The sequence below is a fragment of the Aethalodelphis obliquidens genome, unplaced genomic scaffold, assembly GCF_003676395.1.
Source record: "Aethalodelphis obliquidens isolate GAN/ISIS:26980383/991018 unplaced genomic scaffold, ASM367639v1 scaffold38, whole genome shotgun sequence".
NCBI lineage: Eukaryota > Metazoa > Chordata > Mammalia > Artiodactyla > Delphinidae > Aethalodelphis > Aethalodelphis obliquidens.
In genome coordinates this window covers 11,935,534-11,961,124 of record NW_020837982.1, presented here as the reverse complement: position 1 = coordinate 11,961,124, position 25,591 = coordinate 11,935,534, and the positions used below count along the sequence as shown (strand labels likewise).

The following is a 25,591-nucleotide window of genomic DNA, read 5'->3' as shown; positions in this document are numbered from 1 at the left end:
ACGTGTGTTGGTTAAGCACCCCGGAGGCTGCCAACTTATCACGGCAGCCGGAGCAGACACTTGCACTGCTTCTGAGCAGCGCCTCTACCCACGCACGCTCCCCACTTCCCTGAGCTCCAGCCACTGGGCTGGACTCCCCTTTTCCCACGCCTCCTCCTGCCACTGAGGGCTCGGGGCCCCGCTGCACCGTCTCCCCTCCCACCATCAACCTGCATGACTTCCCACGGCGTGGTGGCCCACGCTCCTGGCTGCTGGGTCCTCTGGACAGGCCCTTAGCATCCTCCCCCCGGCCCTCCTCCTGACTAATCCTGCTTCCCTCTGCCTGTTCCCCACATGCTCCTCTGGACTCAGCACCCTTTTCCCTCTACTCTGACGCTGTCCCCAGTCTGCCTCGTCCACCCCTCACGGCAGTGCCCGCCTCTGTGCTCCTGTCTCCCAAATCCACATTGCCGGCTTCTGCTTTGGGGACTCTATGTGGACCCTAAGGCGCCTTCCCCAGACCCATTCACTGCTCTCCATCCGTCAGGCCTTGGCCCCTCTGTCACCTGAGCTGAGCCCCCCAAGCTCCCGACACTGTAAGCAGAGCAGGAGTTCTAAGCACGTATCTGAAGATGTCCAGCACCTGTGTAAAATCTTCCATTGGCTCCCCACTGAATAAAATCTAAATCATTTAACACGGCCTCCCGGGCTCTGAATAAACAGGTCCTGCTTCTCCCCGCGCCCCTCTGCCGTCGTTCTGATCACTCCCCTTTCTCCTCTTATGCTTCAAGCTGTATCAAACTCTGTCAGTTTCTGGAGCATGCCACGTGTGAGGACCCGTCACCTGTCCGCTCTGTGGCTTTGCATTTGCCGTTCCTTGCCTCCTTGGACCCTCTGCTCTCAAGCCCCTTCCTCATCTGCCTGCATCCTTCCCAACCTCCGTGTCTTGGTTTCAATGTCACGTCCAGGCCCATCTTCGCCTCCGGCCAGCCTGGCTTGCACTCAGGGGGGTCTGAGCTCCCTAGGGATCCAGCACAGCCCCTACACAGCCCTCTTCATATCACCCTGTGACACTGTTCCCTGCTTCCCCTTTAGGCTTCTGACTCCAGGATGCCTCCAGCTTAAATCTGGCCTCATCTCGCTCACTCTACAACACGATTTGCCCTTGCTTTTGTGCTAAGCTTGCTTTAAATCGCATTTTATGTAATTGTTAAAGAAACACACGCTTAATACCAGACACTTGAAAAACAAAAGCAGAAAGGTTAAAAAAAAAAAAAAAAAAACCACACTCAAATCTCCACCCACTGCTGTTAATACTGGGTCTCTCCTTGCAGGCTTTAATTAACATTTGCTCAGCTGTGGAGCTATTTAATTCTTTCCTACACACATGGATCATACTTGTACCTCGCGCTTCCAAGCCAATCTTCTCATAATGATGAACATTTTTTTTAATGTCAGATAATGTCCTTCATAGTTTTGAAAGTCCTCCACTGTATGCATACACGAAATGGGCTCCCTGGAATCAGAAGCTGATGCAGTTAAAAGCACTGTCTTCCCAGGTTGGGTAGTTATTTCCAGTTTTTCACTATTACAGACAACACAGTGGTAACCACCTGTGAACATGCACATCTGTACTCTGCTCTGATGACTGTCGTACGGTAAATTTCTCAGGGCAGAATCGCCAGGTTAAATTTTGGTGTTCTCAACTCGGGATCTCAATTGCCCTCAGGAAACGCTGTCCTAGTTTACTCTCCCACCAGCAGGATATGAGAGTTCCTATTTCTCCACACCCTAGAAGAGAATAACAGTATGCATTTGGTATCAGCATTCTTTTTTTTTTTTTTTAGCCTTTGCCCATTCATCTGGAAAACACACACACACAATTTTAATTTGCATGGCATGTCTTTGATTACCAGTGAGACTGGACATTTCTCCGTGTGTTTGTTTTTCTATTTATATTTCTTTTTGTGTGTGTATGCATTGCCTGTTCATGCCATTTGCCCAAATTGCAAAAAAGGTGGGTTCTTTTCTTACGATGTCTAGTACTCTTATAGACGATGGATTAAAAACCATTTGTCTTTTTTATATCCGAGCTGCAACTATTTCTACCCATTTCTTATTCACATATTACTTTTGTGATTTAAAAAAATTTTGCCTCTGTAATTTTTCTCTGTTATGATAAGCTTCTCTAAATATTCTTCCTAGAATCAACCTCCAAATCACACACAGCTTACAAGCAGAGATGGATGAGGGCTCCGGAGGAGATGCTGTGTGTGACACAAGAGAAAAGACCTCAGCTTATGCCTGAAGTCTGGAAGAAGCATCCAGGAGCCAAATTAAGCCAGAGAATGACCCTCAAGAGCCTTACAAGTGTCCCCTCATCACCTCCAGCCCTAGGGGCTGAGTTCAGTCAGGTGCAAAGAAAGTTCAGCTACGCCCTGCCCACCAGCACGGGGAAAGATGCAAGTTCACTGTCACTGTGGAATCACTCAGCCAGACTAGGGTGAGAGGGGGCTGCTCAGAGGGACCACTGAGCCAGTAAATAGGGGTCCAGGACAAGAACCCAGGTCTCCTGGCTCCTGGCCCACTGCCGCAGAGGAAAGGACCCACATCACTGGAAGGAACAGCTGGCCCTAGACGACAGCTTAGCATCTGGATCTTTCCTACTAGGACAGAAGTCGCAGGGATCTGGAAGAATCACCGGGGCGTCACTTCCTCAGGCCTTTCGGGTACGGGAAAGGCCTCAGTAGCTGCATCTTCTGACCCTTCTCGGAGGCAGATGCTAAGCCTGCATCCGCATCTGTAAAGTCAGTCCAGCTGTTCCCCATTCCCTCCTCGGAGCTCAGCACCCCCCCTTCCCCACCCCAGGGGGAACCTCTGGTTGGTATCTCTCTTCCATATGCACCTTACACCAGCAAAAGCTCTTCCCAAACAACTGGTCACACAAAAGAAAGCTCAGAGGCCGAACATCAAAAGACAGGGCTCCCCCCGCCCCCGCCCTGTCCCCCTCTTCTTGGAGCTGTCAGGGGACATCAGTGGCAATTGCCCACGCTCAGCCTCCTGCAAAGTATTTTACGGCTTGTTTTCTTTTCTCTTTGTTTTATTTTCTCTGCACAAATGGAAAAATGCGTCAGGCAAAGCAGCTCACATCTGGATCTCCTGGCTCCACACAGGGTGTCGCCCAGCTCCCAGCCCGTCCCCTGCCCCTTCCTTGGAAAGACACCTTAATCCCTCACGCCTTCCTGTTTATCTCCTGCCTCTCTTAGAGGCAAAAATATTGGGTATTAGTTTCATTATCAGATTTCAAGGCGGGAAGGAAAGGGCAGCTTTGTGAGAACGAAGAGGTCAGCCCGGGAGAGAAGGGAGGGCAGAGGGCAGCACAGCTTATAAGGAGCCCCTCGAGGTGCTGCGTCCTGTCCAGGGGTCTCCCAGCCACCCAGAGGGAGCTGATCTGGCCTGGCCCCCAAGCTCTGTGCCCTCCCCTTCAGCTGTCACGTGGGGATCACCAAGGACACATCACATCACTGAAATGGCTGCATTTCAGACCCAGGGGCAAAACGTGGGTCAGGAGAGAGGGAAGCGAGCGCCCCATCCCCCCAACCAGAAACCTGGCAGGGAAAGGGGCCCAGGAGACTTTCCTCTCCCCTCAAAAGGTCCTCTAAGTCTTCTTTTAACATATGCCTGTCACCACCATTCCTTAAGAGTCTACGAACTTCTCCCACCTACCTGGACTGTCCAACCCCCTCACTACCCCCAGGGAGTTCAAGCAACACACGTGCAGGTGCTCCGGCTTCGTGCCAGGTCCTGTGCCACAGGCCGTGACGGAGACAGGGGCTCCCAGTCTCACAGAGGGGAGGGAGGGGCACTCTCAGAAGCAGCTCTTAGATAAAATGGGACAGATGCTCCCCTCAGCCGTGTTGGTTCCTGGAGGACAGGGACAGTGTTTGCCCTTATATCCTCCAGGCCAGAGCAGACCTCGATATATTTTCATTATACAAATGAGAGAGAGAGAGTGCAAAAATAAGCAAGAGAGAAGATGGATGGATGGATGGATGGATGGATGGACGGACAGGTGGATGGGGGAGTGGGTGGCTGAGTAGATGGATAAATGGATGATGGATGGGTGGGAGGATAGACGGATGATGGGTAGATGAATGGTTGAGTGCATGGGTGGATGGGTGGGCGGATGAACGGGTGGGCGGGTGGACAGATTAGGTAGATAGATAGGTAGAAACGTAGGACAGATGGAGGATTGTGTGGTCTGCCAGGATGACATCCTCCACCAAGGCACAGTCTCGTGGCATCTGTGACTTTTTTTTTTTTTGCTTTGAACTACTTTAAACTTGTCCTGCTGCGTTAACTCATTGATTTAGCTCCTGTCTGCTCAAGCGGACTGCAGGAGAAGAAGCCACATTAGGATGCCCTGGACTCCTCCTGGGACCCCGTACGCAATGGGGACTGAATCCGCATCCACTGGTTTGATGAGTTTACCAGACACAGATGCCGGCCCTCTCCTGAAAGGCCTGATGAGCTACCCCCAAATCCCGCCAGGGCTCTCCCAGGCCCAGAAAGAATCGGCAGACGTTGCTAGGCCGGATCCTGGCCCCGTCTCTCAGCAACTCGGGTCCTGACTCCCCTAAACTTCATGTGGCTCAGGGGCTCTTCTGGAACAGAACGGGCCTTGGGCAATGGGCCCCCTCAGAGCTCTGGGCTTCGTGCAGGGTCCTGCCCACCCTCCCCGCACACAGGATCGATCCTAACGTTCTCCCCTGCCTTCCAGGCCAATTCGTTCAAGAAGGTCGCCCAGGTTAGTTCTGCCGCCCAGCAGGGAACTTTGGACTTCTATATTTGCAGCCGAACCGCCCCACATAACTGGCCCACGTTTGCTCCATCTGCAGGCTTGGGGGCTTTGTAGGCAAGAAACCAGCCCCCAGCCCTGGGCTGCCCGAGTGCCCAGGTAAGCGCAGCTCTCGGACCTACCGTGATCAGCGACGCATTGCCACAAGTCCAGGCCACCGGGGCGGGTGGGGACACGAGGGGAGCTTACAGGGTGGGGGACAGGGGCCGCTTCCCTCACCAATTCCTTTGCTAATTCGGTCTGTGCTGCCGGATGAGAACCACAAGACCTCCTCAACCACACACAGAATGTTCAGAACATTCTGGGTGAGGGATTAGAGCAGCGGCTCTCAACCACGGGCAGTTCCGTCCCCCAGCAGACATTTGACAATGTCTCTACAGACATCTTTGGTTGCCACAACTGCCAAAGGAGGTGCTACCGGCATCTCGGCGACAGAGACCAGGGATGCTGCCGAACACCCTACCAGGCACAGAACAGCCCATACGAGTTCCCCCGCCCCAAATGTTAATAGTGCCAAGTTGGAGAAAGCCTGGGTTAGAGAGATCATGAATCCCCCCCCCGCCCCGCAGGGTAGGCAAAGCTTTACACCCTTTGCTGCTGCCTCTAAGGGCAAACTCAGCAGCTTCAAATGCTGCCCAGGGAGTGACAGGCCATTTGTTTCTTCAACAAACACCAGCTGAAGCCTTTAAAAGGGCCAGATTCTGGGAATTCCCTGGCGGCCCAGTGGTTAAGACTCTGCGCTTTCATTGCCGAGGACGCGGGTTCAATCCCTGGTCAGGGAACTAAGATCCCCCAAGCCGTGCGGGGCGGCCAAAAAAATAAATAAAAATAAAAATAAATGAAAGGACCAGTTTCTGGTGTGTGCGTGCAGGGGATGTGGCGGCAGACAAGACAGACACTTGCCCTCAGGGTGCTTCTGCCTCAGAAGGGAGATGGACAGCCGTCTGGTAACCACACAGTAGACCTGGAATTTCCAACTGTGCCCAGAGCTATAGGGACTGACGGTCGGGAGGCCGTTCTGCTGGGACCAGGTGGACAAGGCAGGGCCTGAGAAGAGAACCAGAGCACAGACAAATATTCTTGCTGGCCTTGCTCCAACTGCAACATGCAGATGGGACCCCTAGGAAACCTGTTCCAATGCAGATTCTGATTCAGAAGGGCTAGAGCGGGGGCCTGGGAGTCTGCATTTCTAACAGGCATCCAGGCGCTGCCACTGGTGGTCCACAGGCCAGCAGCAAAGGTTGGTGGAATTGGCACTAAACTGAAAAGAAATCAGTTGGAATGGAAGGCACTTCGGAGAGAGAGCCCATGGGGAGGTAAAGGGGAGAGTTTACGGTGGGGCGTACGTGATGGAGCAGTGGGGAGAGGTCTCGTTTCAAAAGAGACTTCTGAAACGATTGGTTTAGAATAACAAAAATATTTGGTTATTTTTAAGAGTTTGGGGCAGTTTGTATTTCCTTTTATTTATTATTTTGCTACTCTACTTGGTATATACTGTTTATTTAGAAGTTGTTTGACCCTTGTTTATAAATGTTAAGTATTCCGCCCTAGTGGTGGCTTCTCTGAGCCCAGTTTCAGCGTCTAGTGAGATGACCAGGCTGAGATGTCACCGCTCCCCACACACCTGGCTCCCGCCAGCACCTGCAGACACTGAACTGGGCTCTCAGAGGGCTCCTTTTGGGACAGGGGCTGAGGCAGGACCCACCCAAGCATTTCTGGGGTGTCTTTTCGTGTCTTTTCGTGTCTTATGCCCAGGTGAGCTGGGCATAAGAGAAATGATCGCTCATGTGGATAGATCTGCAAAACAATCAAATCCCCGACTGTAGGTTTCATTTTACTAATGACAAATCTGGTAGCTCATGGGTTTATTTATTCACTCAGCTGATATTTACTGAGCACCTACTACGTTCCAAGCACCAGGCAAGGCGTTGGAATAGAACAGTGGGCAGGACAGAGGTGGTCCCCACCCTCGCAGAGATACCTGGTATGAAAAAGTCTGGTTAATGCTGCTGTCACTGTCACTTCACTCCAAGGACTACCCCTTTCCCCTGAAAATAGGGCTTAAAGGTTGTCACCAGAGACATCAGCTCCCATATAACACAGAGGTGACCAGCAGGCGTGAGCCAGAGAGACTGGGCGGCCGCTAAGAGACTAGAAGCATCTCACAGGAGCCATTAGGTTCCAGCCAAGGCTCAAGGGCTTGCAATCACTTGTGGAGTGCCTTGTGTCAACTTCAATCTGAAACAGTGTTGGAATGCACCACCTACACATGGCCAGGAGAACTGGACAACTCGCTTGTCTAGAAGAAAAGTCAACATGTCCATGCTGGGTGTGACGGTGCCCAGGTGAGGTGAGGGTGTGCCATGGGACTCCAGGGAATTCCCCGAGAGAACACGAGAGGGATGACGTGACACCTCAAGGCATAAGACGGGGCCACCAATGATCCCCCCCGACGTTGCACGCTTCGCTCGATCGCTTGTTCATTTCTTCATTCAACGAGTATTAACAGAGCTCCTTCGATGTGACAGCCTGAGCCGGGAAGCACAGCCGGTATAGGGTTGATGTCACTGCACTTCACTCTTTCAAGACTATGCCCGCCTCCTCCTTCTCTCCACTTCTGGTTTTCGATCCAAGCCACCAATCCCCTCCCAAGACCCCAACATGGGATGGTTCTCAAACATGGGTGCGGAGAATCACCGGATCGCCTGCCAAAAGAGAGACAGCTGAGCCCCAGGCCCACGGGTTTCTGATTCAGTAGGCTGTAGGTGGGGCTTGAACACCTGCACTGCTAACAAGTTCCCAGATGTCGCTGACGCTGCCTGTCCCAGGGCCACACTTTGAGGACCACTGGTCCAGAACGTGCAGAGGAGAAAAAAAGATGTGTGAAGGCAAGGACCTAGAGTCTCACACGTGAGTGTAGTTATGATTAAACTCAAATGGCACACAACTGATACAACACCACAAGGCTGCAAGGACGAGAAGCAAGAGAACTGGACCTGATGTGGGAGAGCTGGGACCTAAGCGCTAGTCCTGGCTCTGCGGCTCACCCAGGTGTGTGCCTCTGGAAAGCCCACTTGGCTTCTCTGAGCCTCCGTGTTCTCATTGGAAAATGAGGACATTGGGTCTGATGATCTCTGAGTTCTTTCCTGGCCCTAAAAGTCTATGGCTGCGTGACACCAAAACTCCTGGAGATAAGGGGCAGATTCTAGCCAGCAGGGAAGCTTTCAGGAGTTCAGGAGGAGTGTGCTCCAGCTGCAAACTAGCCACAGGTGTGGGACTGAGTGGGGCGGGTGGCAGGGTGGCAGGAAGGGCAGTAAGACCATTCTCAGCTGGCGGGCAGGTCAGAGATGGGGCATGATGGGACCACAGCCCTGAGGGGTCATCCTGCAGATTTCCACAAGTTCAAGGTAGAGAGGATGGGGGCCTTCAGCAGGGGAGCGGCCTCAGAAGGGGACTAGCGGATAGGAGTGCTGACCACCTGGCCCAGAAGGACTGAACCTCCAGGGTACTGGGCAGAGGAAACCATTCTGAGGGAGAAGGTGGTCCACTTCGGGGCATGTGGGTTGGGTGGTGGGTTGATGGGGGGACCTTGGTGAAAAGACTTCCAGGAGGGTAGTTAGCAAGAGGGAACTTCCCTGGAGGGTGGCCAAGAGCCCCCCCGAAGCCAAGTTCTCACAGGGAGGGGCCCACTGACCTCTCTGGAAGTCTGTTTGGTGGTACCTCCTCTTGAGAGACAGAAGGCCTGCAAAGCCACAGCACTTTTTTCTTCTTTTTTTTTGCGATACGCGGGCCTCTCACCGCTGTGGCCTCTCCCGTTGCGGAGCACAGGCTCCGGACGCGCAGGCTCAGCGGCCATGGCTCACGGGCCCAGCCGCTCCGCGGCACGCGGGATCCTCCTGGACCGGAGCACGAACCCGTGTCCCCTGCATCGGCAGGCGGACTCCCAACCACCACGCCACCAGGGAAGCCCAACACTTTTTTTTTAAGCTCCAACTTGAAAACAAACTCTCTGACTCCAGACCTGTGCTTTATCTCTGATATCAGAAACAGAATGGACAAGAGGTGGATCAAGGTGGTAGGAAAAATGAAAAGGAAAGAAAAACTGGGAAATGCTTTCAAAACCCAGTCCCCGGTGTCCGTCCAGGAGGCTGGAGTTCCTAGCAGCCAAGGAAGGCTTTAGATGGTTCCTGATAAAGTCCCGGGAGAGAAGTGGCCTGTGTTTGTCAAGGGCTTAGAGAGCTTTAGCCGAGCCTGCACACAAAGGGACCCTCTGTCAACAGTCCTTCAGGCCACTAATAGGGCTGAACAAACACCAGGGTAACAAGCTCTTCACACCTGTGGGGCTTGGGAAAGTCCCGGCCCCTTTGTCAAGACAGCAGACAAAAGAGCTGCTGGGAGCTGTCGTCCCCACCCAGCCAGACCCTCCTGGGCTTCTGGAGCAGGGCCTGGGGCGGGAGCCGGGGGCGGCGGGGGAGGGGGGATGGGGGGATGGGGGAGTGGACTACATCTGAGGTCTGCGAGCAGAAATGTGAACTCCAGTTCACAGCGAGACGGCGGATGAACAGGATCCCCGCGCACAGGCTGATGGTGAGCGGACGGGAGGGGGCGTTTCGTGGGCTGGGCTGGGGCCCCTGCGGGATGCGGGGTCACAGGGTGAGAGGCCTGGTGGCCTTCTCCCCCGAGGTCTGTGCAGGCGACCGCCCCCTCCCGAGGGGACCGCACAGGGCCATCCCCCGAATCAGATTGACCTCTCCGTCATTTTTTCCACTGACTTTTTTTCTCTGTAAACATCGTAGCTTTTTCTTTCCCCTGCCCTTTTTTGGCCGCTGCACCTCCCCCGAAGGCTTTGAAACGATCCCTCCCAACGTCTCCCAGGCTTTTTGCTGCCGAGGGATAACTCAGGGCTCCTGCCGCACAAACATCCTTCTCTCGGTGGAGGAAATGCCGGGGACGCTTTGGTGAGCCGGGAGGAGCCGTCTCAGTTCTTTGTCTGCAGCCCAGTTCCTCACATCCTCCCTTCCCAAGGCCCCGCCCCGGGCCGCTCCCTCAGGGACCTGAGCCCCAGGCCCACTGTGTGGCCTTCCCAACCCCAGTCACCCCACCCCCAACCCCAGATCCCTCTTCCAACCCTCCTCTCACCTTGTCACTACCCTGTTCTGGAACCTTCCGCGGCCGCCCACTGACTACAAGATGCCAGCTCCCTTGCCCTCAGGGGTACTGGTTTCCAAAGAAAGGTCCAGACACTAAGAGTCTTGCTTCTCCCTTCTAACAGGGCCGGCCCTGCATGAACACCTCACCACCACACCCCTGGCCATGCCCAAGATCCACCAGCCCAGTAGGGAAAGGAGATGTCATCCTCCGAAGGGCTGCTGGGGGCTTCCAAGTTTTTACTCATTTACCCTCTTGTCGCAGAAGAAATGAGAAAAACGAGGCCCCAACAGGCAGAGAGACCTTGCCAAGGACCTGGAACTCGTTAGGGAGCGCTTTCCAGACCTCCAGTGCTGTGAGGTGGCATGGCCGTGGGCAGGAAGAAGCCCGATAAACCCGTGGTTGCTGGAATTCATTCCCCAAGGCCGAGACTTTTCAAAGGCGAAGAGAGTGAGCAAAACTCCCCCAGCTTGCTGCAGGAGGCTCTCTTTCCTCGTGGCCTCCCCACCCTGCCCAGATGCCTGTCTAGCAGCACGGGGGCTGCCTTCCAACCCGTGTTCCCCGGAGGTGGTGTACACTGTCCTTTACTAAACAGACATAGGAGGGGTGATTCGCCGGCCGCGCCAGCCAAGCCTGGCCCCTACTGCCCGGGGTCATTTCCCATCTGTAATGGGTCCCATCGCCGAGTCTGGCACATGCCAGGCTGCAGACTCCAGCGGCTGGCAGCAAGGCGGTTTAATGACTTGCAGCCGATTCTGTTCCCCCGACACCAGGCAGGAAAATACGCGATTCCCGGTGTACCTTTCCCACTTCCTTCCCCACCGTGCCACGGCCGTGCACTTCTCTGCCGGACCAGTTACTGAATTCAACTCTGCAGTGAACTTTGACCTGGGCTAGAAGCTCCGGAGACCAGCCTCGGCTGCAGCCTACCCTGCTCCCGGGGATACGACACTGCACGTGTGAGCCCAAGAGATGGGGGTTCCAGTTCATGGATGGACGGGGACAGGCTGAAGCCGGGGTCCCCGTGGGCCCCTTCTGGTCAACATAAACGTGACTTCTCGTTTCCTAATGCACTCTCCAACGAGGGTTGCCAGATTTAGCAAATAAAAACACAGGACGCCCAGTTCCATTGGAATTTCAACAAGCCCTTTTGAGTGAAAGTCTGTGCCAAGTATTGCAGGGTGGTCCTATCCCTGTCACCTTCTGGAGCCCCGTCAGACTTGTGCTTTGCCCAAGATGTGTGATTCGGCACAAGAGCTTTTTATCAAAGGTAGCTCTGATCTTCTCGGCACCTGAAAATCCAGGAAGAGGTTAAGAGGGTCCCTCAATTCATCAGGACCAGGAGGGAGGGGGGCTGTTCGGGCTTTTCTGAACTCCAAGGGTTGTCTGATTCTCCAGTTCCTGTGTGGTCTGTGCCAGCCTGTCCTGCCCTAACCACTTCTCTTTCTCCATCAGCTCCGTGAGAACAGAAATCCCCTGCCTGAGACCATGTGGAGATGTGAGAGAAGGGAAAGACCCTGCCCACCCGAACCCCGACCAGGCTTCTTGGCCTCCTTAATCAATAGAATTTGATAAGAAGCCAGACAAGAAATTCAGGCAAGGCATAGCACAGGGAGATCAGCTCGGTGCTTTGTGACCACCTAGAGGGGTGGGATAGGGAGGGTGGGAGGGAGATGCAAGAGGGAGGAGATATGGGGATATGTATATATGTATAGCTCATTCGCTTTGTTACACAGCAGAAATGAACACACCATTGTAGAGCAATTATACTCCAATAAAGATGTTAAAAAAAAGAAATTCAGGCAAGGCTTTATTGGGACACATGCTGCAGCACAAGGGATCGAAAACTAGTAACAAGTGCCCTTGTTCGCTCCCCGAGGGGGAGGGCAGGCCGGTTCCTCATACGGGGTGAGGGTGGGGATGGGCCCAGGGGTCGGGCCAGAGGGGTGGCTTAGGTAGTCTGCCCATCCCTTTGGGGTGCTGTGTGGAGGGGGCTTGCGCAGTGCCCTGCTTTTGCTCCCCACTCTTCAGAAGCGGCAGTTGGGTTCTTTCGGTCTTTTTGTATGTTACTGTCCATAATTTGCCCCGGCTGTGCATTCGTGCAGTTGTTTTTAGTTCCTTATAGTTTTCTTTGTATTTTGTTGCTTGAGGAGTCCAGATGCAAGCACTGCAGCAAAGGGTCCCAGGTCCCCACCTGTCTCATGATGACCCAGAAAGTGTTCTTGGTGGGCACCACCACCAATGCTGAGCAGACAGGCCACCGCTCTGTCCCCACCGGGCTCTCCAGGGGCCCGGTGGTCCCCAGCATGCCCCGATATCATATGCAAAGATCCCACGTGGAATCTCGCCACCGTCCAGGGAAAAACAGGAGGAGAAGGCAGTTATGATCAGAACGGCCCAAACTCTTTACCCAAAAAAGTCCGTTTTCATCAGGACATGCTTTGTGGTAGAACCGATTAAACTCTGGACCCCAATTCTGAATCCAGTTATTTTAATCAAACCAGTGGGTATCATTGGTTTAGATACCGGTCAAGAGTTGATGAGATCACAATTAAAGACTTTAAATAAACACCAGGTCACTGGAGAAGGTAGGTGGCCTACCACAGGACAGAGAGAGTGACAGGGAACAGCTGATTCCAGCTGACCTAGAATGGGCCCTCCCCAGGAGGGAGTGATCTTGCCGTTTCAAGGCAAGTAGAGGCATTCAAGCAGAGGGACACAGTACAGGAGACTCTGGCTCTGAGAAGGAGGGCGCACCAGGTAAAGTCCCTTCCGACTCAGCAACCCTAAACGGAGACGCAGTTCCACCTCTGGGCTTGGGAGATGCTTCCAGGTTTGAGGCTCCAACTGGACTTGTTAACATTCTTATGTGTGAGTTAGTGGAAGGGGTGTCCTGAGAAATCCTCCAGTCTGTAACTGATCCTGAGTCAGAAGGAGACAGCAGAAGGACTTCCAGCAAACGTGGCGGATTTATTTGCAGAAAACAAATCCCAATGGTCCTTCTGGAATGAGGTCCCATGTTACCAGCTATAGCTAGGGAGAACAGCCTGGGGATGACGGCCACCTCTTCCTCGTGGACGGATGACGGCTCCACAGCTGAGCACCCTTCTGAGAGGGCTCTCGGATCAGCACAGCGACAGCAGGACAGCAACGGCTCATCTAAAAACCAGCCACTCTTTCGGGGTTGCAAAGGCTTTAGGGCAGACCGATCTTCTGCAGAAAGGCACCAATGCAGCTGTGTGCAGCTGGCATCTCTGTGACGGCTGGTGCCAGGAAGTGCTGGCTGTTGTGCATTTTAAACACCTCCCCTGGATTTAGGAATAGTCCAGCCCAGTGGCTTGCTGGCTCTGTCGTACTGAGGCTCCCAAGCGAGAATGACACAAGAGACTGGCCCTCACAGGAAAAGGGAGGCTGCTGTGGTAAGTGAGCCCCTTCGCTCTCCTCCTCCAAATGGTTTCCAGCGCCCACAGTGTGGCCGAATGCCTAGCTCACTAACAAGCAGAGAGGTTCTGCTGCACGGCTCTGGCTCAGCACCCAGAGGGCATGGCTGCGGAGGGTCCCCCGGATGTGTCGAAAACCCCGTGGGAACTCCAGCCCCGCTAACCCGCAGGGTACAGGAAGCAGGAGGTGGCTGGACTCTCTTTTGCTGTTTGGCTTCAGGACTGAGTCCCACAGTGTTAACACAAAAGGCTGTCCCCTCCTTCAGGCCTCACCCCCAAGTGGGGCAGGAACGAGGGTGCTAGAGCACTGATGTGTCCAGAAGGGGTGAGGGACCCCTGGGAGCTCCAGAGAACAAACGCCAGGCCACGGCCTGAAGGATGAGGCGTGCTGGCAGAGGGGCGCAGGGGGCAGGGGGCAGGAGTTGAGGGCAGTACTCAAAAGACGGAACGACTTCCACCTGGCCATCGAGAAGCACTTTGGCCACTACGACAGTGACAGGGGAGTCGCCTGGAGCTGTGTCTATGCACCAAAGTAGCACCAGACACCCATGCTGTCACGACTCTTCCCAACGTCCCCCGAGGCAGGGATCATGAAGTCCCTCCTGGCACCTTACTAAGCTATGTCTCCCTTACTTCCTCATCCATGAAGCAGCAACACCGCCCTCAAGGCATGCCATGGAGGTGAGGGATGCGCGTGCAGGGGTGTGGAGGCCTCCAGAAGGGGCCCCAGCCCTAGACAGCCCAAGCTGCCCAACTAGTGACTTAGGAAACCATCTCCCTGAAAAGGGGACCCTCCAACACTGTTGGTGGGAATGCAAATTGGTGCAGTCACGATGGAAAACAATATGGAGGGTCCTCAAAAAACTAAAGATTGAGTTGCCATGTGATCCAGCAATCCCACTCCTGGGCATATACCTAGACAAAACTATAATTCAAAAAGATACAGCCCCCTTATGTTCATTGCAGCACTATTTACAATAGCCAAGACATAGAAGCAACCTAAGTGCCCATCAATAGATGAATGGATAAAGAAGATGTGGTACATATATACAATGGAATATTACTCAGCCATAAAAAAGAATGAAACCATTCCATTTGCAGCAACATGGATGGACCTAGAGATTATCATAGTAAACAAAGTAAGCCAGAAAGAGAAAGACAAATACCATATAATATCACTTATATGTGGAATCTAAAATAACGACACAAACGAACTTATTCACAAAACAGAAACAGACTCACAGACATAGAGAACAGACTTGTGGTTGCCAAGGGGGAGGGGAGGTGGGGGAGGGAAGGATGGGGAGTTTGGTGATTAGTAGATGCAAACTATTATATATAGGATGGATAAACAACAAGGTCCTACTGTGTAGCACAGGGAACTATATTCAATATCCCGTGATAAACCATAGTGGAAAAGAATAGAAAAAGGAATGTGTGTGTATATATATATATGCATGTATAACTGAATCACTTTGCTGTAGAGCAGAAATTCACACAACATTGGAAATCAACTATACTTCAATAAAATTCTTTTCAAAAGAAAGAAACCATCTCTTTACCCCCCTTCCTCTCCACAGGAGGCACAGATGGAAAACTAACACAAACCTGCTTGCTCTTCAAAACGCCCCACAATGTACACAAGGAAGTCACAAAATAAAAAAGTGAAGGACCAGGTCCCTGATCTTACAAACTTTATCCACCTGACATCTCACAAAGAGCACATGAGTCAGGGCCTTTCATGCCCATTTTACAGGTGAGGACGTCGAGGCTCCAGGCTGAGCCCCCATGGCTCCCAGGGGGAAACTGGACGGGAACTCTGATTGGCTCCAGCTCGGAATCCCGGCATCGTCCTGCTTTCCCAGCTGCAAACCGTGGGGTTTAGCTCTGCCCCCTGGACCTCCACCAGTGACTTGTAACCAGAAGAGAACTATTTAAGGCACAAGCTGGGCTGGGCTGGGCAGGGGTTGTTTAATGACGATAGTTCCCCTCAGGTGAAGTCTTTGGATGTTTCTTCTTGCCTTAAAATTAGGGGGTTTGGGAACCAGACAGGTTTCTTGGACAAGTGGGAGGGGGACCTGCGTGTAAACGCCCCACATTTCTTGGCGCTGGTGCTTCTGGCTGCTTCGGATTTGGCTAATTCCCCAGGCGTCCTCTGTAATTCCACAGTAATGTGGCTTTAATTGTCCCCAAAGCAGGGCATTCTTCCTTTATTGTGCAGTAAATTTCCCTCCAGAGTTCGGATTTCATGCGCCCGCTCCAGCCGGGGAGCTGGGCGCCCCCTCGGCCCCCAGGGGAGGCCGCTGTCCTCACACAGGCCCCTAATCCTGGCCACCAGCCCTTCTCCTGCCTCAGCTGAGCCGGGGGCTGGAGGCGGCCCGGGGCGGCTGTCAGACCCCCGGGATGGACACACTGGCAAGGAGGCAGGGACACTGGTCTGTGGTTCTGTCTGGAAAACGAATTAACTAACAAATGCAAACAAGCTGTCACACCGTGATTCGTTAGGCCGGGGTTCAGACTGGGTTTCCACCCGTTTGTCTCAGCAGCACGGAGGCAGGAGCTTGGGGTGCTAAGAAGGGGCTCGGAGTCTGCTCGAATCTTCCACATGGACCACCTGAGCCAGACGCCTGCATCCTTCCCGGCCAGCTTTGTGGCGTCTGTAATGAACAGTAATTATGAGCATCCCCTTATCAGATGAGATAAGGCTCATAAAACACGGCGAGGAGGGTGAGGTGCAGGAGGTCAAATCCCGCCTGTCACACGCTAGCACGTGTACTTGACAGTGGGCATGTTTGTTAAGCGCTCTGTCTCAGTTTCCTTACCTGGATGAGGACAATAACGGTGCCCACCTGTCAACAGCAGCTGACACAGAGGGCCCAGTAACTGAAGTTACCATTATCGTTCTGACAAACTGTTCCAGGCACCCATAAAAGATCTGGATGCAGGGACACAGGTTAAGAGACGGTCAGAACCCTGGGTGGGCTCCTCGTGGGGAGACAGAAACAAAAGCAGAGAGCAATACGCTCACCAACGGGGTCACCTCAGGGGAGACCCTGTCCCTCGAGAAGCAAGGCCGGCTCTTCTCCAAGGGCCCTTGCGGTTTAAGGTATGACTGTTCTAGCAGTGGCCTGACATGGTGTGTGCCCAGAGTTTTAAGGGATTCTCATTGTGACCATCTTTCCTCTCCAGAACCTAAGCCATCTAGAACAGAGCCAAGAGCGATACAGAAGGGGAAAAAAATTCTCTCAGCAGCCAAAACGGCGGTCACCACTTTTCTCCACTAAGAAGGATGCTCTCTAGTTCCAGAAGGTCCCATCTCCAGATTCTCCTCTCTCTCTTGTTTACACGGAATTCTATCACAGCACGAAGATGAGGGAGCTGGAGTTTGGCAGGGAGGCGGAAGACGGAACAACAGGCAAGGCAAGAACCCAAAGCAACATGAGGTGTGAGGGCAAGAGAGGGGCGCTGTGGTACAGAGGTACCACATCTTCCTTATCCATTCATCTGTCGAGGGGCACTTAGGTCGCTTCCATGTCTTGGCTATTGTAAATAGAGCTATGAACTCTGGGGCCACACGTATCTTTTCGAATTAGAGTTTTCTCCAGATACATGCCCAGGAGTGGAACTGTAGGATCATACGGTAGCTCTAGTTTTAGTTTTCTAAGGAACCTCCACACTGTTCTCCATAGTGGCTGCACCAACTTATATTCCCACCAGCAGTCTCATACTTTACATATCGATTCTGCTTATTATATCATCTTACAGCACGTAGATGCTTTACATGTTCATTCATTTACTATGTTTCCCACATCTAAAAGGTAAGCTCCATGGGGGCAGGGATTTTTTTTTCCTTTTTTGTTCACCGAGGTATCCCCAGGGCCTAGAACACAGTGCCTGGTACAGAGTCGACACACAGCCGTATTTGTCAAGCCAATAACGAAATGAATGAATGGATGGATGAATGGGCCCTAGAGATAGGTCAACCCTCTCTCCCACCCCTTGGAATGACTCCCTTTTCCGAACACTCCCTACAGCCTTTAAACCTCCAGCACCCACTATCTCCTTCCTCACCTCCACACGTGCAGTCGGTGGCCTCACCTCCTGGTTCTCAGAGGAGATGGAAGCAAGAACTCTCACAACCCACTGCCCCCAACCTGGAAGCACCCTTCCATCAGGGCCGACATCCTCCCTCCTCCCGCTGTGTCAAGCCAGTCGCTGCGTTTTGGACCCTAACCCTTGGTGCCTCTGCAGGAAACACACACCATCACGAGTCCCTTCTCTCTCAGATACTCAGCCTCTCCCTTCTGTCCGCCCCGTCCTCCCATCCTCCTGGCAATGACGCTCACATCCCTCCCCCTCGAAAGCCCTCCCTCCAGCCCACATCTCCCCGCAGCCGCTCTGCCTCTGGCCTTCGCAGCTCAGCCCGCCGGCGCTTCACCTCCCTCTCACTCTCCATCTGCCTTCTCTGTCCCCTTGTCCCACGGGAACACCCATGCTAAGGCCACCCACAACTGCGATACTGCAAATGCAATCGATGTTTCCATCTCTCCTATTCCACCTCTCAGCAGTTTTTTTGTTTGCTTTTTGTTTTTGTTTCTGTTTTTGTTTTGGCCGCACCTCGCGGCATGTGGGATCCTAGTTCCCAGACCAGGGATCGAACCCATGCCCCCCACAGTGGAAGCGCAGAGTCTTAACAGTGGACACCAGGGAAGTCCTGATCTCTCAGCAGTTTTTTTTTTTTTTTCTTTTTCGGCACGCGGGCCTCTCACTGCTGTGGCCTCTCCCATCGCGAAGCACAGGCTCCGGACGCGCAGGCCCAGCGGCCACGGCTCACGGGCCCAGCCGCTCTGCGGCATGTGGGATCTTCCCGGACCGGGGCACGAACCCACGTCCCCTGCACTGGCAGGCGGACTCTCAACCACTGTGCCACCAGGGAAGCCCTCTCAGCAGTTTTGACAGCCCTCGCCACGTCTCCCCTGCAACCCTCTCTTTCTCGGATGTTCACGGCAGCATCCGCGCCTGGCTTTTCTCCTCCTCGACCTGTCTCCCTTCCAGGCTTGCCCTGAGTCAAAGCTGGAGCTCTTCTAGGAGAAATGGGCCTTCTCTCCTCTCACTTGACTATTCTATCTCCCTTGATAATTTTGCCCGACTCAATGATCATCTTCTTGGAGAGATGGCTCCCAGATTTATAGATCTGGCCCAGAAATCTTTGAGCGTCGGATACATATATCTAACTCTATACCCCACATCTCGGACCTCTTAAAGGCAACTCAAACTTAGCGTGGTCCAAGATTAAAGTCTTCATATTCCCTCCCAAATCCAGCTGTCTTCCAAGACACAATGCTGTCATCCACCCACCAAGGCAAGCAAGACACGTAGGAGGCACCTTGGTCACCTCCCGTTTCCTCAACGCACGGTCTAATCCACCACCGAGTCCTGTTTACTTTTGAATTCCCAAATCTCCCCCAGATCCCTCCGCTTCATTCCTTCGTCCAAGTCACCATCCTCCTTGACCTGCCCAGGGTCATGAATTTGGGCTTTAAACCCACCTGGGAGCTGGTGTGGGGTTACGAATTCTCTGGAGAGACCATCTTTCCCCTCCATCCAATGAAAAGGTCCAAACAGTCTGGTCTCCTGGGCTCTCCCCTCTGCACAGCAGGCCTGTGTCTCGTGGGCCTTTACAGCGAGAGTGTAGCCCTACAGGGTCCGAGCTTCACGTGCATCTCCTGTTAGACTCCCTGCCAGCATTTCTGGTCCCGAGTCCCACGAAGCCGAGGCTCCAGGTCACGAGGTTTTGACCTACACCTTCCATCCAGAGACACCTCCATGATTCCACTTTCACTCTGTGGGCCTCAGCAGATGCCTTTTTCCTCTTGCCAGCTCAGTGGTGCATTTTTTTTTTAAGTTTGTGTTTTCGTTTATTCCTTATTTTTTTATTTTTTTGCGGTACGCGGGCCTCTCACTGCTGTGGCCTCTCCCGTTGCGGAGCACAGGCTCCGGACGCGCAGGCTCAGCGGCCATGGCTCACGGGCCCAGCCGCTCCGCGGCATGCGGGAGCTTCCCGGACCGGGGCCCAAACCCGCGTCCCCTGCATCGGCAGGCGGACTCTCAACTACTGCGCCACCAGGGAAGCCCCTTGTTTGTTCCTTTAAAAAATATTCTGCCCTGTACTTGTTTCCGTCGCCTTCAGAGGCAGGGTGTCCGTTCCACCATATGCAGTGCAGATATGCTGATGGACGGGATGCCACCATGTGTCCGGCGAGGACCTTCCCTTTCCCGGTGACCCAGAGCGCACACAGTCTGCCCCGCCAGACGGATCTTTTAAGAAGCGCGCCACTCTCCTGGATTCCTAACATGCTGATGTTACAACCCGTTAGCGCATCACGAGATGGGCTTAGTGGGTTGTGGGACAGGGTTACAAAAACAAAAGCGAATAGAAAATATCAGGGTGGACTGCTCATAGCCAGCGTTCATTAAAGTTTTCTTTTGGATGGACGGGTGGATGGATGGATAGAGGTATTGGGTCATGATTCATTTGGTAAATGTATTTTCACTGTGTGTCACAGTCCAAAAATGTTTCATTTAAATTCCGTTGAATGTGGTTATGCTTAGTCTGTGAGGACGAGGGCCGTGTTTTCCTTCCTTCCTATTCTCTTGCTGGGCATAGAAGCATGCTGGGTTCACTGGGGACTCTTGGCAAACACAGAGAGACATGGGATTGAGTGAGTCTCTGGACAGAGCGAGGGAATCACTGGGAAACTGATGCCCCGAGGTGTAACATGGACCGTTTTTCTCTTGGAACTGGATTCTGCTCGGTCCCAGAAAGCCTTGCACTGGACCTTGCCAGGTGAAGGCCAAGTCCAACCTTGCAACAGCTTCACCTTTGACCCCAAAGCCAGGGTTCAGTGGAAACCGAACCCTGGGGAGGGTGATAAATGTGGGCACAGGTGGCAGATCTGAGAGGTCGGGGCTGCCCATGGTGGGGGGGGGCTCCCTCTGCCCTCATTCTGCTCACTTCTCACCCCCGTGGCGTCAGGCCTGGGCTCCTGCCACCCCGCTTCCTCCTGTACCCACTGCCTGACCGACGGGTCTATTAGTGGCTCTTTTATCAGGTCTCTTGTTTGATCAGAAACCTGCCCGGTTCCACAGAACCTAAAGGACAAGTCTGGACTCCTTAGTGCGGCGTTCGAGGCTCCTCGCCACCTCCCCGATCCCTGTGCCGGTGTCACCCCACGACTCCCCTCTACCGCAAGCTGGGTGCCAGTGCCGCCCACACTACTTACTCCCTCTGAAGACCCCTCCCTCTGACTGAACCTCCTCCTCTGTGATGGCCACACACTTGACCCAGAGCAGCCGCTCAAACTCCTCCACCACGCGCCACATGAAGAAACAGGACAGTCAGGTACCGGAGGGGGCTGGAGCCCCGGACGCGTCTGCCCATCCGTGGGAGGCCAGCCGGGGCTCCCAGCCACCCGCCGCCTGGGGCACACCTGGTGGGAAACTCAGCCCTACAGGGTTCCTGGTTCTTCAACCTTCAAGACCCTCTTCAAGTCCCCAGATTCACCCCCCAGGTCCCGAGTTCTCTCCCCCCAACCCCCCACACTGCCCCCAAAGCTCCGACAGCCCGGCCCCGGCCCTGGCACCTAACACAGCTGCCTCGTCCTGTCCGCACTGCCCCCCACTCAAGGGTCTTATCTCCTTGCGTCTTTCGTTCCGCCGTCTCCCAGCGGCAGTACCCAGCGCCTGGCCGTCAGTATGACAGTCTCAATAAGTCGGTGCGGACGGATTGACTGATGGGGCGGGGATGCCAGGGCCCAGGTGGGAGTGAGGGTCCATCTGGCCTCTGCCTCCCTCCCGGGCAGGGCCTTGGGTGACCGTGTGCAGAGAGAGCGAGACAGGCCAAGGTCAGGGACAGGCGGGGCTGAGCCTCCTTCCTCGGCCACTCTTGCAGGAGCTGGAAGGACCCGGCCTGAGAAAATCGGCAGACGCACGTCTCGGCCAGACCGAGACCCTGCCGCTCGTCTCTGCTGCCCCACCATGAGGTCTGTTTGAGCTTCCCAGGCCTGGGGCAGTATCTCACCGCTAAAATTTATGCAAATGAAATAACAAGCAAATCGGGGAAAGGAATGAAATGCCTAGCGGGATCCAAATCGCCTCAGAAACGCGCCTGCAGGGGTCTGCGAGTTGAGCAGTCATTTTAAAGATGGTTTAAAACCACTCACTGGGAAAAAAACACACCGGCATTCCTGCAAACCAGCAAGCCCTGTGGCTTCAGGGGGCCACTGGCCTCACTGTGGGGAGTGGGGGAGGGTGGGCTGGGAGGGGATGGGGAGCTGGACTTCAAGGGGGACCGCTGTGAGTTAACTACAGGGACGTGGCCCCTGGCCCAGGCATCCCACAACGCCCGACTCCTTCCAGAATCAGACCCGGGGAAAGATCCAGGTCCAGCTCGGAATATGCCAGAAATGCTCACCAAATCCTGCCCGTGGAGACAAGCCCGCCCCAGGGATAGGGCACTCTGAGTGTTCGTTCATTCATTCATTCACTCGCTCAACAAACCTTCATGCACTGCCCACCAGGTGCAGGATCTGCTCTCGGTGCTGGGGACCCCTCAGGAAACAAATATTCACTCAGCAAACATTCCCTGCGCTCCAGCTTCACGTCATAACTGATCTGGGCTGGTGGTGGTGTGGGGGGTGGCGGATAAAAAAAGTGAACAGGAGACACTGTCACTGGCCTCCAGAAGCCTACAGTCTGGTGGGAAGGGGACAAAGCGTGGATGAAACTCAGATTCCTGGCACCGATTATGCGCAAAGAGGGCTTAGAAAACGCAAAGATGATTTCCGACGGGCCGGCTGAGAATCTTCCTGGAGGAGGTGTCATACGAGCTAGGTCTGAAGGAATGGATAGGAGCTGGGTCTATGGGGGAGGGGAGGAAAGCTCTCCAGGCAGAGGAAATGGTACAGGAAAAATATAGAACAACGTGGGGAGTCTGGACCACTGGCCTCTCTCCTGACCCCTGAAGCAGAGAATTAGATGGAGCCAGGAGTCACTGTATTTTTTTCTTACCATCCACGTACATTCCTTTTTGCACACTAAAGAGATGGGGTCTCCCTTTGCACTCACCCTGCCCACTTTCTGCCCACAAGTGAGGAGCAGCGCAGGGATAAGCTGGGAAGGAAGGGTTATAGGGAGCTGGGCCGCCACTGCAGAAGAACCCTGCATTCTCTAAGGCAGGACTAGAGGGGAGGAGGGCCTGCCCGCTGGTTCTGGGTCCTCACCCTCACCCCACAGTGCACGCCCCCAGCTTCCAAGGCCGGAGTCGGGGGTGAACGTGGGGGCTTTATCAAGACCAAATGCTTTTTTTAAACAAAGGGATAAAGCAAAAAAAAAAAGCACAATGTTGCAATTTGATGAAGTTGGAGGGTGGGCACATAGGCATTTATCATAGCATCCTCTATTCCTAACAGTGATATTATCCTCTTAACTATTTCGGAAAAAAAATACATTTCGGTTCGGTTGGTTTGGTTTTGTAAAGACTGCAGCACGGAGGTGAGTGATTATTCCACCGACCTCAGCCGGTGGCCTGGAGCTGGAAAACTTCCTGCCCCTCTTTTCAGGGAAAGCTGTCCCTTCCAGGGTCTACGATAGCTTCTCCTCAGGGGGATCTGGCTCTAGGGAGATTCCAGAAAGCAGCATTGGTCAGAGCAGCAGGAAGATGTGAAGAAACAGGCTCAGAGCTTGCAGGAGGGAGTGAAGAGAAGGGTTGCATGCACATATCCATGAAAACTCTGGAAGCCAAATCGATTGTCAAGGGGCGTGATCTACAGGCAAGGGCTCCAAGCGAGTACCCCAGGGGCCTGCAGAACCTCAACTGTGGATGGGACAATGGTGCCAGAACAAATCAGTCTTGTCTCCACAGACAGAATGGGCTCCACTAACTCCATCTAACCCAGCAGTGCCAGGGGTCTGTACCCCAAAGGAAGTGTAATGACTCCAAGGAATCCTCTGCTTTGGGGTCAGGAGGGAGTCTGACGGTCGTCGGGAAGGACTGTGTATCAATAGTTGGCCCCTGTGAGTTGCTAAGGAACTAACTACTTCTGCGAGCAGGGGACAAGCTAAGTCTTCCAAGAAGTCGGGCGGGGGGGTGGGGGGGGCGAGGGGTGACTGCGCCAAAGGCTCAGAAGCAAAAAGCAGCCACGCGTGAGAAGGATGTCCGTACTGTGTGTCAGCAGGAAGGCTGCATGGGGGCAGCGGCTGGAGGCCAGCACAGAGGTAGGCAAAGGGGTACTGGGGCCCGGGCACATTCAGGCCCAGGTGGTAGCAGCTGTCACACACTTTCTGCTGCAACTGGTGCTCTGGTGATGAGTAAAGGCCAGATCAGGTGGGTGATGTGGGTGGAGATGAAAAGCCTGGCAAAGGTGAACCATGATGAAGACCTGAGCTCAAGGAGTGGGGACGGAGAGAGAGGAGGGACCAGGGAGAGTCAGGAGTGGGGGACATCGTGCTCTCCTGGGTCCCCGTAGTGGATATGGGGTCACCAGTGTCCAGGTGGAGAACTGGGTGGGTTTGGTTGAGGCTCTGAGGCTTAGAGGTGTTGGAAGGGAGCATGTGGGTGCAGTGCCCATTCAGGAGACAGCACCCCCTGAGCCTGGAGCCCCCCAGACTCGGCTGTCAAGTCCTGGAACAAGTTTTCTCACCTCTCTCAGGACCCAGCACTGAGCGGTCCTGGCAAGATTCATTTCAGGTCTGCAAAGAGCCAGCAAGCAGACACCATGAGAAAGACCCCAGGCCTCAGGCTTAACCTCTGGGCGCTGTGATGTAGGGACTGGTGTGCATGCTCCCCTCACACCCGGAACAGTCCAGGCAGGGCAATGGGCGCGAGCATCTGTGCACCGACGGGGACGCCTGAAAGCTCAGGGCTGCACGGAAGGAGTAACTGGGTTTTGGAGGAAAGCGATCATCTATTCCGATGGTTCTCCAGTTCTGCTGCATATTACCATCACCTGGAAAGCTTTGTTTTTTAAGTGTGGTTCCCCACCCCCAGAGACTCTGATTAATTAGTCCAAGTGTGGCCCCGGCATGGGTAGTTTTTAAAAGCTCCCAGGTGGGCTTCCCTGGTGGCGCAGTGGTTGAGAGTCCGCCTGCCGATGCAGGGGACACGGGTTCGCGCCCCGGTCCGGGAAGATCCCACATGCCGCGGAGAGGCTGGGCCCGTGAGCCAGGGCCACTGAGCCTGCGTGTCCAGAGCCTATGCTCCACAACGGGAGAGGCCACAGCAGTGAGAGGCCCACGTACCGCAAAAAAAAAAAAAAAAAAATAATAATAAAAGCTCCCAGGTAATTTTAAAATACAGGGAGTGAGACCCCCTGATCATCCAACCTTTGTTTCTCAAATGTGATCCAGAGAGATTGGTCCGCGGGAGAGGTGGATGCCACCCCTAGCGGTGCAGAGCCCAGGGAGCAGGGCGTGCACACAGTGATCGGTCGCCAGGAAGGGGCTAGCAAGAAATCAGTCATTTGAGGGAGAGAGGAAAGCTCTTTTCGGGAACAAAGAGGTCCTGGTAAACGTATTTTAGGGAGATCTCTGTTTCCGGGATTGGTGGGGCTTTAAAAACATTCACTAGGAAGCCAGGGCCCAGCTCACAGGCCCCCACGATCACCTGGAGTCCAGAGGAAACCTGTGGAATAAACCTAAGGCCCAGGCCCAGACACAGCCAAAGGCCTGGGGATGAGGGGGGACGGCCCTGCCCCTGCTGGGCTGCCCGGGGCCTCCGGCACCAGGTCCTCGGGCGGGCACACGACTCAACAGGCCTGGCGAGTGAGCACTGCAGCCAGACCACCTCCCCAGAAGCCGAGTCGGCACAGAAAGACACCACAGCTGCCAGCTCAGTGCCTGCACCTGCCTTCGCAGAGGCCCCCAGAGGATGCAATCCGCTGTATCCCTTGGACTCCGACTTCCCCACTGGAGAGGTGCGGTCTCAGAGGCTCCTGGGAGGACGGGAAGGGACTAAACAGTTGTCCAGGGCTTGGGAGAAGCTGGCACCCCCCTTGATGGTGAGCGTGTAGTCAGCGGTATGGGAGGAGGGAAACTCCTCTCTGGCTGTGAGCATTTATAATGTTGCAGGGATTCGGCCAGATGCCTTAACCAATGGCATTTCAAATAC

At 54.1% G+C, this 25,591-nt stretch overlaps 1 protein-coding gene across 3 annotated transcripts in view; it reads right to left on the bottom strand.

The window, feature by feature from the left end:
- Positions 1-25,591, bottom strand: part of NTN1 (netrin 1) — a 185,673-nt gene that overhangs the window by 67,914 nt on the left and 92,168 nt on the right. The gene's annotated exons all lie outside the window — the stretch shown is intronic.